The following is a 15,379-nucleotide window of genomic DNA, read 5'->3' as shown; positions in this document are numbered from 1 at the left end:
AAATAAGCTTGAAGAGTATGTATTAAAACAGCTAAAACTTGATAGAGAAACAATTTGATTAATCAGGAAAAATGAAGCCCTTTGATTATGGTATAAGGGAATGTAATTTACTGCTAAGTCTGATTAATACAATGTGCCATCTCTTTGCTTACTGATTACTCATTCATTTGGCTGGTCAGGAAAGCCATCTCACTAACCTTATGTTCAGATTCATTCTTAAGTTTTCAGTGTGATCCCTATTTGAAAACTCACCAGTTATTAACCAGCTGGTTTGTTTGTACTGTTGATTGTTCAGAGTAGTGTTATTTCATTGTTACTTTGCATTCCTTGGTCCATGGCATCCTTCTTTTCTCTGTTCTTATATTTAAATTGTAAGCTCTTTAGGCAGTGGTATGCTACTAACAAAAATAAAGTGAGTAACCTTATTTTAACATAGACAAGTGAGTGCATGCTATTGCCAAAATCAAAAATGGATCAGCAGTTTGCCCCCATTAACCATTAATTACACTGTTGTCTTTATTCTTATAATGCCAGGCAGGATGTAGTGCATGCAGGAGGAAAAAGTAGTGCTAAAGAATGCATCTTTGAAGGGCCAGTCTGTGGGTTTTGGATCTCTATAGTGCAGCTAGTCAAGTGGGAGATGGTAGAGCTGTTGGATAACCAGAAGGTTATCTGTAGGAAGGGGGAGCTGGCTGGAACAGCCGTGGCTAACAGCGTTCTCAGCCTGGGACTCGGCTGAAGGCAACAGCATCTCCTAATGCAGAAACAGGACTGCCTTGGGGGCCAGGCCTGCCCTGGCTGTGAGCTGCTCCCAGAGTTTCCTTCCCTTGTATGTGATACAGGTTGCTGCCCTTAGTCCTCTGGAAAGCTCGGTTCTGGGGATCAGAAAGGTTAGCCATTTGAGGGTATCTAGATCTGTGCTGGGGTTGAGAGTTTCATGCTGAAAAAATAACACTTTACCAGTCATATAACTGTTTTATCATTATGTTAGATGTTGTACAGTGAGCACTTGTGGAAAGATGTGAATTGACTTTTTCTATTTAATTTCTGAAAAAAAAAGGATGTGATAATCCTCTATAAAATTGTTTCCAGAGAATTTGGCAGAGATGCGTGTTTTAGAAGCTATGCTTCTCAGCAGTCTTGAAAGAGGTTTCCATTATATTACTCTTAAGAGATATTAGTAATTTATGAGAGCTATTTTCCTCTGCAGATAAAAGTTTAGACTTGATCTAGCTAGCAATATCTGTAATTTGATACATGTATGCATGCTTTTAAGTTAAAAGTACTGAGAAGCTTTGAAGGACAGAAATGTTTTGTATTTGTCATAGCTAGTAGTTCTCAATGCATCTGCTGCTTAAATGGGTTGTTTACTGCCTTCATAATGCAGGTAGTTGATTTAAGAGATAGTACCCCCCCCCAAAAAAAAACCCATATAGAAACTAGATGTTGTGATAGGCCATCAGAGTTTTCTGAAAACTGTGGCTTTATTTTCTCTGACTACTTAACAGTAATGATGTTTATGTTTAAGGTTTTATTGTTTCTGTGAATAGTACTGCTGGCTGTGAGGGTGTGTCACTGTTGCAGCTGTAATGGTAGCAGTACCAGAGCCTTGGCTCACTGCCTGCATCAGGAAGGTGTCCTCAGTCTTTAGGACACTGCAGTTTCCAGCTGGGTGTAGTTTCTGCAGTAGGTGGTTCGAGTGTCTCGGAGGCCCTTGGCTAGAGGCAGCTTCTGACCCGTTTCTGATGGAAGGAAGCACTGCACAAAGTCTAGAGCTTGCACGAACTCCTGCTTTGCCTCCTGGTGGTCACTAAGAGAAGGTGGCGTCAGCCACTGGTGAGGGCTGATGTAGGATGTGAACACATCTCCACAGCCTGGGCAGAGGTATGGGACAACTCCTGAGAGCGGAGGCACATCTTTGACATTTGGGCCGTTCTCATGTTTAAGCGTGGATTCTAGGCCAGGACTTTTAAGAGCGATAAGTGATTGCGTGCCCATCTTAAACCATTTGTGTTTCAGGGGGTCAATGCTCAACAAAACGTCTCAAGCTGTTACTCTTAGAAGTAACATTTTTAGGCTTGGCTTGTCTGTGTTGAAATGTAGTTATTTTTAACCTTTAAAATGTTTCAGGCCTCTAAGTGTTTTACAAATAGTACTGCTATTGATGACCTTTTTTTTTTTAATACGTGAGGCTCATGATGCCCTGTATTCATGGTCTAAAGCCTCTTTGTTAGGTCTCAGTAATTCAGTATGCTTTACATATTCCTATTACCAAACCTCTTAGCCATATTCAGACAGTCAGTTGTCCCTGACTAACAGACAGCCATTTGTGCTGGTGAAACTCTGTGTAGCTACTGCTGCACCTTGTGGATGGAACAGTTTTTGTCAGGCTCCACAGCCATAAAGTGATGTCATTTATGTACAGCCTTGGCAATTAAACTTCCTTGTATTTCCCTCTTCCTTGTATTTCCAGAGCAGGAATAACTGCTACATGCTGTTTAATCTGAGCTCCCTGCTCGTTCTGGAAGATGGTACAGCATACATACAAGTCTGGACATACAAAGATGCTCACTCTGACACAGGCTTGATTTTTATTTATTTATTTATTGTTTGTTTGGGGAAACCAGCCCTGTTCCTGGAGACTACTACCAGCAAAGCAGAGCTGAGGAGCTAAAAATTACCTCTACCTGGCTGGTACAGAAGCTTCCGTAAGTGAACCAGTTTCAGAGGAGGGGAAAAAAGGAGGAGTCTACATTGTTTCACGATGCAGTTTTCCCCTTCACTTTAAGCATGTTTTACAGCTTACTGTTTCATCCAAGAGTGGTTAACGGTTGGTCAGAGCAGCAATTCTCTGCTATATATTTTTCAGATTTTCCTTTTATTGTTCCTGTGGTCTGCTTGCATGAGCAGACATTGTTAGTTCAAATTATTCAAAATGTTTTTATAAGTCTAGTAAACCGTAATAAACCAAACCTATTATTTATTGCTGCACTCAGCTGAGCACAGCAGTATTTGACACAGACAAAGCAGATACAGTGGCCTAGGAAGATTTATTGAAGAAATAATGAAAGAGCTGGTCTCGCTTCCATTTGCTTTAAATACAGAAACATTTTATTGTAACTAGAATGTTTTTTTTCCTGTTCAGTTTTGTCTTTATCCTTTAACTTCAGCTAGCCACGTCCACATGTTGATAGCCTTAAAAGTAATTTTTAAGTTACTCAGTGTCAACATCTTGCCCTCCCTTTTTGAGGGAGGATTGCTACTTGCCAAAAGTTTGTAAAATTCAAGGCTTCCTAGCTTAGTAACATTATAGTTATTGTGTGATATGGTGTTATATGTGGTTTCATATGATACTGCGCGGAGTTTAAAATACAGAATTTGGAATCAGGTACTTGAGAAATATAGAGAGGTGAATCCGGAAAACCCCTGGCAGTTTTCACTGGAGAAGGTACTTAAAACAGTGTGGAGCTCGGGTTGCAGGAGGCTCTGACAGGACAGCAGTGGATTTTCCTAACTCTGCAGGGGAAGGAGTTCACTTCATGTAAAACCTGTCATTTTATCGGAAAAACTCCTACGTGGGACTACGCTGCACCTCCCGCCAGAACCCAGCTCAAAACTACAGCACAAAAAGCTTCGTAAAGAAAAAGCGGCGCCACTTTCAGCGTTGAGACCTTCCCGTTGCGAAAACAGCGCCGGAAAGAGGGGAAAAGGCGTTTCCCGGGGAGCCGGGGCCAGCCCAGCGCCTTCCCCCGCGGTCGGGAGGGGACGGGACGGCCACCAGGCTCCCGCCGGCTCCGGGAGACGACGCGCCCCGGCCCGGCCCAGCCCCGCTAAGCCGCCCGGGGCCCCGCGCCCGCCGGAAGCGGGCCGCGCGCAGACAGGAAGGGCGCCGCCACTTCCTCCCTCCGCTCTGCCCCGCAGCCTCGTCTGCTCCGGAGGAGCCGGGGGGCGCGCAGGCGCGCTGCGCGCGGCCTCGCCCGGGCTGAGGCGGCCGGGCCCGACGCCGCCGCCATCGGCTGCCCCCAGCGGCTCCGCCGGCGCGGCCCCGGGCGGTCCGGAGGGGCTGGCCGTGCCCCCCGGGGAGCGCCTCTCGGCCCCGCACGGGCGCGTTAGGGCGCCTTCGCGGCGGGCCCAGGCCGGGCGTTGCGGCCGCGCCGCCCCTCGCGCGGAGCAGAGAGCGAAAATGCCCCAGACAAGCGCAGTGGCTGGGTGCGGTAAGAGCTCTCTGTGGGGGAAGCACCAGACCAGCGAACAGGGAGTGTAAAAGCACGGTGTAAAGCCAGAGCTTCCCATTCCCTCCCTTTTTACTCCGGAGAGCTGGAGTCTGGCGACGGACGAGGCGCCTGGGCAGCCGCAAGGCACGGCAGGCTGCCCAGTACAGTTAATCCCTAAGGCACCGCACTGGCACGCTTGCCTTCTTAATTAATTAATTAGGAAGCGTAACAGTCTCGGATGGACGCTCGCTAGGACGTGGGGGTTCACTAAGGAAGCCCCAGTGGGTGGTGGGGACGGGCAGCGCTTGGCAGGGAGGCGTTTCTCTGCTGCGGAGCTCCCTGTGGAGGCCCGGAGTCTCTCTGGAGGCGATTTTAGTTCCTCGCCGGAGGGCTGCTGTGGTGCGCATGTGTGTCCATCGCCTGGCTTTGCGGGTGGACAAACTGGCACTGAGTTGCAGTGGTTTTGGGAAGGTCCAGGGGAAGCCTGGCAGATCCATAGGCACAAACCAATTCCCCAGCCTGAGCTTCAGCTCTGGGAACACTTTTGCCTTCGAGTACTAACTTCATAGTACTAACTTTAGTCATAAATATCAAATATTGAACTGCTAATGCTGCGTTCTCCACATCCTGGTTCCCTGAAGATCTCTCATCCCAACACAAACCTGAGCCAAGCCACCAGGCTCAGCTCCTTACAGATGTGATTAACGTCGCGAGTGTGGGGAGTCCCGCTGGCAGTCCTCGTAGCGGTACGGGTAACTGTGTGTAACTGCAGCATCGAGGCCGCCCTAGGCTGTGAGAAGTGAAGAAATCACAGCTTGTGGTGGTATATCTGTAGCTTGTGTGTGGGAGGTTTTGTGTTAATAGTCAATGAATTCAATGTGTCAAACAAACAAACCTTTAAATATTTAGAGATTAGGAGCTCCCTAATAAAAAATTTACAAGAAAAAAAAAAAAGATTGTGTGATGGTTACAGTACCATTTAGATACTCTAGCAAAATAGACCGGATAATATGGACAGAGAGTAAAATGTTTTTGTGTTTAGCCTGTCAAGATTCCACAAGGGTAGCCACTGATAAGTATCAAAATGTAGAGGAGAGGAAGAGTCTTACCATCTGGCCAGACTTCCCTACTTAGTGTTTTTATTTGGGTATTTTACTGTTTGTGGAAACTGTCCTAGGCAAATACTGTGCTTTATTTGTTTAGGGCTGTTTTTGGAAGAGGAAAGATGTAATCAACAATCTGCTGTAATGTGTGAGTTGGCCAGGAAGCATTCGCCACCTCTCCTTTTCATGGTGCTCCACAGTGCAGAAAAGGACGAAAGGCTCCCTGGTCTCGAGATGGGAAACAGTGACCACGAGACTCCAGCTTAGCAGCTCAGGCATTCATTTGCGAGGAGCCTCAGTTCCTGTCTCCACTGCAGCATGCTGTTTTGTTTTTTATTTAAGTCTCTGGATAAAACAATTATCTGGCCTTCTCTCTCTGATTTCATTACTCTTTATAATGGAAGAGCTTCAACAGAGTGTACAGTATATTTATCTAACCTGTAGCATTAGAGTATTTTCCTGGGCAGTAAGAGCTATGGGTTTGAAATTCCTCGGGAAGAGGCAAGAAATGAACTCAGGCCCCAGGCTGCTATACAGGAGTATGGAAGTAGGATGGTACCTTCTCTTGCTGTATTTTAAGTGCACTGACCTTGGTCTGTGTAGGCCAGAGGAGGATGTAAGGCACTCTCCTGTACCCAGTATTCCTTCTGACCCACTCTAGACAGCTGCCTACCAAGCCTTCTGGGGCGCTCACGGTGTGGTTCAAAGCCCCTAGCTTCTCTGCAGGGTGTAAACCAAGACGTTGCACTACTCCGTGTTGTAAAACCTGGTTTGGATCTAGCCCTTGGCCTGTATGAAAGGAAAGTAACCAGAGTGGTGAGTGATTTAGGATGCATTCTCATTATTTCATAAAAAGTTTGGGGATAAAAACAGTCAAAACCTAGGAGCCCAAAGAAGAAGCATATGTTATACAAGGGTGGACAGTTTATCTATAGATGCTCATTTTTTTTCGCTATCTTCCTTTGTTCAAACAAGTAAGCAAATACAAAAATCTGTTTTCTTCATATTGAAAAAAGAATGGTATAAGAGGCAAAGGCCAAAGGAGCTAAACCTAAAAAAGAAAAGGATAAGAACCAAAGAAGAGAACCCGTTACAAGACTTTATGCTTCTCAGATTGCCGTGAATTCAAAGGACAAAAGATGTCATTTTCAAATAGAATATACCTGACATAATGGATATATAGAACATTTCTCCAGTATCCCATTGAGAGTATATACAACGGGCAAGAAAAAGGCTTACTGGGCTGATTATTATAGAATCATAAAAAGTTTAGGTAGCAATATTGAAAATAAATTTCAAATTGTGGGTTTGGGTGGGTTTTTTTGCTTAACATTCTCACTGCACCTTGAGTTTGTCTCATATCACAGCAGAGAACAAAAAATACATAGAACTTTTTAGACTCTAGTAATGACTGTAATTACCATCACAAGGCTATGGAAATTGCAGTATTCCCTAAGGATTTCTTGTCATTCCCCGGTGTTGCTGCACTGATAATAAAGATTTTTAAACAGGATGTGTTCAGTGTTTGGAGCTGTCCTGCCAATGACAGTATTCCTGCTCTCCATGGCTGTGTGAATCTGTTCTTAATACTTGTGCTAGAATCGTGTCTCTGAGCTAGTCTGGCTGAAAACGGCATCTTGTCATAAAGTAAACATGTTACTTTTAAACGGTGCATGTTGCTCAGTGTCCAGAGTGAAGCCTTTCTTCTTACCATGTGGTCAAAGCACGCAGCATGGGATTTTTTGAGCTAGTGAAAATGTTAGTAAAAGAAAGTGTGTTTTAAAATCCCAGTATGAGAATGTTTTAACCAGGAATTCAGTGATGTCATAAAATAAATTATTTTTGCCCTTAAACATGCGCCAGGGCCAGATCGAACTGGGGTATAAAGGCAGTATTATGGTATTACGGTGCTGACTGATTTATTAGAGGCCTTGCAGTGGAGGAGGCCGTTAGCATTGAAGTGTACAGCCTTAGCCTAAGGGAGCCTCCACCTGTAGTATGGAGTAGTCAGTCCCCAACTAGCATGACTGTAAAGATCTCGTATTTCTGTGCTCGTTTTTAAATTTTGGTCATTAACTGCCATGTCTGATTAATTTCTAAGCTGAATAATTTTGACAGCTGCCAATCTAGTTCACATACCACAGACTGAGCAGGGGAGCTGCAGAGCTGGAAAGGATGCTACAGCCTGAGCTAAGGCGCTGTACCTGGCACAGTGACACATCCTGACCCTCTAGATTGGGAACAAAGTAGAGCCTAACGTATGTATCGATCAGGGAACTATTTGTCAGAGTAAGGTCTTCCCAGCATCTGAGGACCCACATTAGTTTTTGTCCTAGAGAAGCCCTTACTTACAAATCAGTGAACATGTCCACGTTATTTTCAAAGTTCAGATTTGAATTTAGTAGTGTCCGGTTTCACTGTCAGAGCATTAATAGCATTATTTATTATCATTATTTATTTCTTATGTATATTTCTGTTTATTTAGGTCTGACTGGATGTGAAGAGTTTCAGAGTTTTGTCCAGTATTCTGCCACACAAGTGCAATGTCTGGTAAATGTAAATATTGTTATTTTTATTACTTAATGTTATTGCTGTTATGGTGGGAGTAGAAGGAGTTTAGCTCTGAAATATGGTACTTTACACAGATTGGGAGGCGGATTGTCTTCAATGACTGACCAAAACTGGGAGTAAGAGAGAAATACCATCTCTTTTGAATTAATTATGAACCACACAGCTCTTGCTATTATCTGTTTACACATTATTGGCCTTGTGAGGTACTGGTGAGAGATTGCCTTTCACTGTCTGGTCCAAATGTACTTTAAGTCCAATTTCGCTAAAAAGACTGCTCGCTTTACTTGTTGAAAGGGTCATTGTGTTAGTTATTACAGTGTTTTCTTTGTGCTCGCTTTCCCCGAATTCCAGTAACTACTTTGTAGAAAAGTTTGAAAGTGAACTTTTGATGCCTGTGAAAGCTGCTTCATTGACTTTATTGACTCCAGAGGCTGAAGTTCTTTATCCACAGAGATCTTTAAAAGGATACTAAAAAGTTTCAGCCAGAGCTTATAGAATTTGGTACTTATGGTTAAGTATTATGGGCCCAATGCTGTTCCCATGGAGACCGAAAGGAATTTTTCCATTGAATTAAGTGGTAGCAAAGCATATCCTTTATTAAGTGGGAAAAGGAGTAGACTGGAGAACTCAGTTCGTTGTTACTGGGTTTGTTTGCTTGCCGGCTTTTCTGTATAAAGAAATAAACCAGAAGAAATTATAGATATTTACATTGTGATTCGTCTGCTTCATACTTCCTGTGTTTGTAGGTGAAACTGTGTTTGTAGCTACAATGGGAATACCCCAAGAGGCAACAGTAGAGACATCTTTGTTTTACTTATTGCTAATGTCTTTCCTTGAAAGTCTGGATGTGTGGAGGGGGTTTTAGTTCACCCCAAGTCTCCTGGTTGGGAGAGGTCAGCAGCGGTACAACTGGTTTCTGTTGGCAGATATTATTAGCACCTCTTTAACTGAAGGTTGTGTGCCAGCTGTAAGGGCACAGTTTAATGTAAATTTTTAAAACACTCCAACTTGTTAACAGTAAAATTCTGATGATTTACTAAAAGACAAATCACAACTATACCCACATTTAGAAAAAGGTCTTCCATTTTGGATGTTTGTGAGACAGCTCAAGTAAGTAGTTGTCAAAAGTCTACGGTGAGCAGACTCTTTCGTCCAAAGTGAATTCACTGCTTGAGTGAGGTCTCTACCTGTATTCTGCAATAGATAAATAACCAGATCCTGCCAGTCTTACATATGAAAATCCACACTAATTTACACAAAAAGAGAAAATCAAGGCCTAAAATTGTACAATATAGTGCTGAAAATTGTTTTTCTGGTCGGAACTCTATCACGAAATCCTGGACTACTGAAGTCAACAGATTTATGATTGATTTAAATGGAGCGAGGATTTTGTCTATAATGAAGTCCTTTCATTTTGGATCACTGTGAGATTTCTCTTGTTCCTTCTTAGTGCCTTATGACACATTCTCTCTGTCCTTGCCTCAGACAAAGGGAAATTATACTATCATAGTCTCCCTTTAAATATTTTCTATTTGAGGGCTCACTGAAAAGACTCCAGAGGCAAATTCTTGGTTTAGAAGTTGCTATTTATGTCTAGACACATCTGAATGTCGTTATGCTTTGAATGTTCTGGATTGCTTGCCACTTTCTTTGTAAAGATGTATGAGTCTAGAGAGAGAGTGCATTATTTTAAATTAACTTGAAATATGCTTTAACCATGTCAAGGTTCAACTTGTTGCAACTGGCTCCCGTGATAAAAATATATAACAGTATATAAAGCAAGACCACAAGTAAAATTATTATTATTTGTACTTTAAAGCAGAGCAGAAACACATTCTCAATATGTGGCACTGTATTCCTTTAACATATTACTTTTAGTATTTGAATTATCATATTGTCTCAGACTTCTGGTCATGGCCAGGAGCCTACATACTAGGCATTCTACACAAACAAAACCATTATGTTGTTTTTACCTTAAAGGGTTTCAGTCTAAGTGTGAGGCAGGTGATGACAGGGAATACAGTCAGGCAGGGAAGTACCAGAAAATAATGAAAAGATAATAACTGCCAAGAAAGATGGTGGTCTCGCTATTGCTAATCAACTATCAAAGCTCTCAATAAATAGATATGTTTGGCAATTTATATATTTCATAGGAAAAAAAGTAGCTACAGAGTTATGCACACCTGGAGTAAGGAGCCAGATTGTCTTCAATACATGCCTTCAGTTCCAAAAATAGGTTACATGACACAGTTTTCTTTTAAAAGGTCAAAGAATTAATGTTTCGTTTGCTTTTGTCAAAGCTATGAATCAGTCAGGTGGCTCCAAAACTTTGAACAAGAGACAATACTAAATATGCCTCTTCCTAAGTAAATTGTACATTGTAACTGTAATATTGTATGTAACAGATTTTTACTGAGCATTCTTGTATTGGCTTGGAATTGAACTTCTAACTTCAGCTGAAGTATATTTTTGCAAGTACTGGCCCTTGCACTTCAAGACACGGACAAGTGGGTGAGAATCTAGAGTAAAGCAACAAAAATGATCAAACGTCTAGAAATCGTCGCTTTGCTTACTTGTCTGGACAAAGATTGAAAGAATGGAGATTATGTGATGTGAAAGAGAGAAGACAGATTTCAAGCAGACGCTGGAAGTATCTGTTCCTTGGAATTGATTGCTTAGGGAGACTGCAGCAGGTGTTGGAACAGGCTGGGAAGACATCTGGCAGGAGCGGTGTGCACGCGGTTGATCCTATCTTCAGGCAGGAAGTCAGGTGATCACTTGAACTCACTTGCACCTCCATTTTTCTGCAGTTCCGTAATTCTAGAAGGATTCTTTGAAGTATTCTAAAGTACTAAATTGCTGCTTGTTTTTATTCATTTCTAAATCTTGTGTTTGCTTATCAAGCAGGTAAGTCAGGAGAGGGGCAGGAGAGACAAAATGAAAAGCAACCATAACCATCTGTAGCTCTAACAAGGCTTGCACATCCACTTGAAGAAGGATGGACTTACAACTCCTATAATTATTTTCTGCCTTGCTGTTGTGTAGGTATTAATGTCACGGCGTTTCTGTATGAGCTAGATTAAGAAATACAGAATTTTGTAGTGTTTTTCTTTAATGAGAAACAGAGCCTCTGTGTCAATCACAATACTTTCTCTCACTGAATTTGGTGAGAGCATGGTAGGACTCACAGTGATGTTAGTACAGTGCTGGGCATGTCCAAGTACAAATCTTCAAATTTGTTTTGGATATCAAGGATGGGAATGCACAAAAATAAATTATATGGTGTATGCCAGTTAGTTATGGTATCAAAACTAACTGTGAACAGTCGACACAAATGGAGAGCTTGGACAGTATTTTCAGGGACATTTCATCCCTAAACCTGGCAAAACAGAGGTCACATATAGACATGAAAAGAGTGAGACTCCATGGTTTTACATCATTGTAAAGCATGCAGAATATTATTACGTATCTGTATATCAGTTTATCTAACTGAATTGTGTTACTGCTGATTGCATGCTGTTTTACATTCTTTTTTTGAAGTCTGGAGAAAATATTTCAAATGAACAATCAAAAGAATATTTTACTCTTTTCACATTCAGGGTGTGGATTCTATGAAACATTTATTCAGAAAACAGAATATTAGGGCCTGACAGATATCTCTAACGTCACTGAGTAAGCGGGTTATATGGAGATTTCTAGTACAAACAATCCAGTATTTTGATGAATACGTGAGTAATATCAGTATAGGAGTTGGAAAGCTAGATTAGATTGGTGATGAAGTTACTGTCATTTCAGTGATTATAATAAAGCTTGAAAATTAACAATCTATTAAAATGAGTGCTGGCAGAGAAATTTACGTCTTTCTTTATCATTTTGTTTCTTTAAACAAAGAACAACAGAGCACTGCTTTACAGTGTTAATATCTTTGTTGCACAGGGCTAGACATAGTAGAAACAGATTGCTGCATGATATAGTATCTTAGATAGTGAATTTTGCAAGAAGGTCAGGGAAATGTTGTATTCCCACATGGAGCTTTTTGGTCATGGCTTTATGTTTGTTGTTGTTTTTGTGTGTGACATTTGTCTGGGATTCTGACACTTTATTTTCACTCAGTGTTGTCATCAAAATGAGATGGACCCTCTCTGTTAACTGAAGTGGCTAGGAGCTCTGAGACCTTAGATTGTAATTACATTGCTTCAAATGTCAAGTTCTTCAAAAGCATATCACTTTTGGTGATATAAACCTAAGCAGCTTAGGTGATAGAAAACTTAAGTAGCTTAATAGCTTCACGATGCCTTATAATGTATTGGGAATCTCCCTGCATAGAGAATCTGATAGGGGAAATCTGAGTCATGGTGACAGCTTTAACAAACAGGAAGACAGTGAAGCGAAGTGAGTATGTGATGAGCTCAGAATAGGTGAGGTGATGATTTTCTATTTATAGATGCAGTAAGAGGCTCAGAGACAGGAACTCCAGGCAGGGACAGTATTTGGTACTATATGAAAATTATTCCTTTTTAGAGTTGCAAGTGGAACAGAATTTGTAGCTGGCATAGTCTCAGAGTTCCCTGGTTCTATAAACACCTTTCTATAGAAACACAGCTTTTGATGAGAGACTGAAAGATAGTACATTTTAGCAATACAGACATTGCTGAATTTTATCTTTCTGTTCTTTAGCAAGTGTATTTTGTTTTAACAGAGGAAGAATGAAATGATGCTGTGTATCTTTTCAACTGTACCTGAGCTTTTATGTTAACAGCAGTCTCGTCTCATTATTTTAGGGTATAATTCAGGAATGAATTTGGTCCAGTTTATTTACTGGAAGATTCTCCCTGTTGTTAAGCAATTCTGGAAAGTAGAGTTAAAGAACTCAAATACAGTAATATGTTTTCTTCATGAGAGACATTAATTATTACAGAATCCGGTTGCATCTAACTAATCTCCATCAGCTCAAATTAATAACAAAGAGATTGTGTTTGTGTCAGTTATTTGATAAAGGGTGTCATGTTGTAGCTACCTTCTGAAAAAAAGAGGGGACTCCAGAGCTCAGACTGCCAGTTAGAAACCTTACAGTTCTTACTTGGAGACTGACATAAAATGAGTGCCTTTGAAAAGATGGCTGTACAGTAAACCTGTCTACTGCAGCTGGCACAGACCTGGCACTCTTGATGGGAGTCTTAACATAGGGATCAAAGATTACATTAACAATTGCAAATGTATTACTTCTCTGAATCCTAGAAGTTGTCCCTCTAAGGCAATGTAGAGCTGTAGTGCTAGGTAGTGCTGAGAAGTGGCTGGGAAGGTGCTAGTTCTTCCAGGAGGCTGATCCAGTGCTGCTCTGTGCTAGAACATGAAATAGTGCCAGGGACTGCTCCCGAGCCCTGGGACACAATCATCCGTGCTTGCTGTTGTTAGGCTGGGCCCTAGCATGGTTTTGGCTTGTGTCAGCACTTTCCCAGACAATTCCTAGACATGTCTTAAGAGTTAGCTTGGGCCATTTCCAATACACGGTTTGAACATGCCACTCTGTTTTGAAGAGTAGAAAGCTTTAATAACAACGATGACGGCCATCCTGTGCTACTTGGCCCCAGTGCCAGAGAATGGTCCCAGCATGTTCAGTTTAGTAGGAGAGATGTACCCTTTTTTCAGGATAGTACCACAGAAGAAAAAAAAAAAACAAAAGAAACCATAAAACATCAGACATTATAATCCTACAAACAAGTTAAAAGTTTTATCGTGAAATACCTTGTCATAAAATATTTTCTGTCTTTCTTTAAGTCACAAGTAACACATTTGTATCTATAAAGTCAATGAATCTGTCTCTGCCTCTGGCTAGACCCCTGTCTTGCATCCATCAGAGTCAAGGATCAATGTTATGCTTGTTTCATGGATGCTGAATTGAGTATTTAGTGCCCAGCTCTGTATGTCTGCATACTCTTAAATCCTGATGAGTTCAATGAGCACTGAAAGAGCTCATCGCCTCAGAGGATCAGACAGATATTGAAGTCAGTGAAGCCTCACTGAAGTCCATGTCACAAGCTTAAAAAGGTCAGTTATATATTTACAAAAGCCCATGAGAGTTGAATTGTGCCCTGATTGAGACTCTACTGGAAGTAATACATGTGATTGTGTTGATGTTTACATTATTTCCTGGCAGGGAGAAATTCAGACTTGTTCTTGATGTTTTTAGGCAACACAAAGCTAGCAGGCTGATTTGTATTCAACTGCTGCATATTGAGACTGGTCATCGCTCTTGTAAATGGTAGATAGGAGGAACTGCTATAGCAGAGAAATATTTCTTCTGTTTTAGGATAGATTTTAACCATAGTCCTCCAGCTCCTAATAACCAAAGCAAGAGTTATGTGTCTAGCATTCTGTGCCCCACACTTACAGTTATTTATTCCGCGATGTGCAGGAAGGAAGGAGACGTGTGCAATCTCCATTCTTCTTAACAGGAACTGTGCACCTAATTCTCTGTGCATTGTACTGAAAATGAACTAGGAAGATGTGTTCTGCATCAGCAAAAAGGCTCCCTTATTCAGCTGGAATGAGAACATGCACACTATAACTTGGGAGTAAAGAAAATCACTGTAAACGATTTCTTTAAACAGGGTCTGTTGGGTTTTTCCCTAAATTTTTGCTGAGAGTGAAGATTCTGCAGTATTTTTTCTCCCTTCTCCCACCCAATTGCTAACCTTTCAGTTGCATGCATTTCTGCTGCTTCTAGCACTTTTAGTCTAATGAGTTTTTCATCTCTTCACTAGCTTATGGCTAAAACAGTCCTTGTAACAGTAATTTTAGTTACTTACTTTCCTGTATAATTATTTCCATTTGTTCCCAGTCTCTCTCTTCCTCGGGAAAGGGCTTCCTGGTGTCTCACCTTGATAGACCTGTCCTCAGAATTTCTCTGCTTAGTGCAAACGGCCTCACTGCAGGTGTCAAAATCAGCTGTCAGCACCTTTGTGAGACATATTTTCAGGTTGTGGTGATACCTTATTCTTAGCTTGTATGTTGCTTAAATCAAGACTGAAATTTTACTGTTTGGCTGCTCAATTAATAAAAAGTGCATTGGCTTACACATGCATAATTATGGTGATATGTATAACTGTGACTTATTCTGTCTGAAAACTTGCAAAATGCTTCACAGAAGTGTCATGAAGTACTATTAACCACATTTCAGAGACTCAAAACTAGTGCAAGGAACAGAGTAAGTTTGTCTGCCACTATTACTCAACAAGTCAATAAAATAAACAGAAATGCAAATTCAAATTCAGATCTCCTCACTCACCATTCTTTGTGTTAACCACTCCCTAGATCCTAGATCTTTTTCTATAGCAAAAGATATAATATAAAATCATGACTCAGACTTTTTCATTGAAGCAAATTCATTTGTATGCCATCTGATTTCATAAAAGCATAATTATCAGGCCTTTTGCTGTACCTTGAGCTTTTAAAATGACTTTTATCTATGAATCTGAAGGATTCTCAATC

At 41.3% G+C, this 15,379-nt stretch overlaps 1 long non-coding RNA gene across 1 annotated transcript; it reads left to right on the top strand.

Moving 5' to 3' along the window:
* Positions 1-3,923: 3,923 nt before the first annotated feature.
* LOC112994119 (uncharacterized) lies at positions 3,924-14,966 on the top strand. The gene is made up of 2 exons (XR_003261866.2): positions 3,924-4,214; positions 7,803-14,966. It is a non-coding gene; the product is annotated as an uncharacterized LOC112994119 (long non-coding RNA).
* The last annotated feature ends 413 nt before the right edge of the window (positions 14,967-15,379 follow it).

The sequence above is a fragment of the Dromaius novaehollandiae genome, chromosome 15, assembly GCF_036370855.1.
Source record: "Dromaius novaehollandiae isolate bDroNov1 chromosome 15, bDroNov1.hap1, whole genome shotgun sequence".
NCBI classification, from domain to species: Eukaryota; Metazoa; Chordata; class Aves; order Casuariiformes; family Dromaiidae; genus Dromaius; species Dromaius novaehollandiae.
Note: the sequence above shows the minus strand (reverse complement) of the source record. Positions and strands in the feature narration are given on the sequence as shown.